The sequence below is a fragment of the Bactrocera latifrons genome, unplaced genomic scaffold (assembly GCF_001853355.1).
Source record: "Bactrocera latifrons isolate USDA-ARS-PBARC rearing strain unplaced genomic scaffold, ASM185335v1 scaffold_362, whole genome shotgun sequence".
Taxonomy (NCBI): domain Eukaryota; kingdom Metazoa; phylum Arthropoda; class Insecta; order Diptera; family Tephritidae; genus Bactrocera; species Bactrocera latifrons.
The window spans coordinates 130,795-131,908 of NW_017537004.1; positions in this window are offsets into that span (position 1 = coordinate 130,795).

Here is a 1,114-nt window from a genome sequence, read left to right on the forward strand (position 1 = left end):
CAGATGGACAAGTTCRTTGATAAAAGAATAATTATTTTACGATGGGATAAAAACGATTTTATAAAATTTAAGATTCGCGGACCCACTTTCCATTTGGTTAGTTGCTTTAGTACAATATGAATACCTATTCGATCGAAGGCTTTTTGAAAATCGAGAGACATCAGGGAGATGTGATTTTTATTAGACAAAGCATTAGACATGTAGTGGTCAAGATGAACAAGTGAGTCGATAGAACTCTGCCCTCTTTTGAATGCAACTTGGTTATGATGAATGAAATCGTTTTTGGGGGCATACCAGGAGAGTCTGGTGGCAATCATATTTTCTAGCAGTTTGCCTAAACACGGGAGAAGGGAGATTGGGCGGTAACTGCAGACATCAAGGGGAGATTTACTAGGTTTGAGGATGGGAACTATCAAGCTGGTTTTCCAAGCTTGGGGGTAAATGCCTGTAGAGAAAATATTATTGTAGAGGTTAAGAAGGCGGGATAGGATAGGAAGGGGARGGTTCTTGATAATGGGGTAAGAAATTCTATCGTGGCCAGGTGTTTTGYCTTTAACTGAAGAAAGGGCAGAGACCAGCTCAAAATGCGTTAAGTCTTTTTCTAAGTACTTGGCAGGGATCGAAAGATTGCTGGGTGGACACGGGGATGAGGTTGTTTGGTACTTATTTGAAATAAATTCAGGGGGGAAGTTGCAATCGGAAGAGACCGTAGAAAAGTAGTTGGCGAACTCTTGAGCTATATCTAGAGGATATAGAAGAGTGCCGCGAGCGGAACTTAAGRCAGATATTGTAGAAAAAGAAGCCATCCCAGATAGTCTTTTGATGTCGGCCCAGATCCTTCTTGGGTTGGATGACGAGTTAATGTTGCTAGTAAATTTTTCAAAGCAGACAGCTTTCGCTTTTACCCCATCAATTATTCTATTAAACTTATATAYAGAAGTTACGCCGTGCGTCTTAAGACTCCCTATAATGTCGCTTTCAGGCAAATGCGTCAGGAATGGAGCAAAAATGGTTCCTTTTACGCTGTTCAAGTTATCGTGAWGTTTAGCGGTGATATCGCACACTCCCGGAAGAGATTTAGCTGACAAAAACTTTTCTGCAATTTTCTTATTTT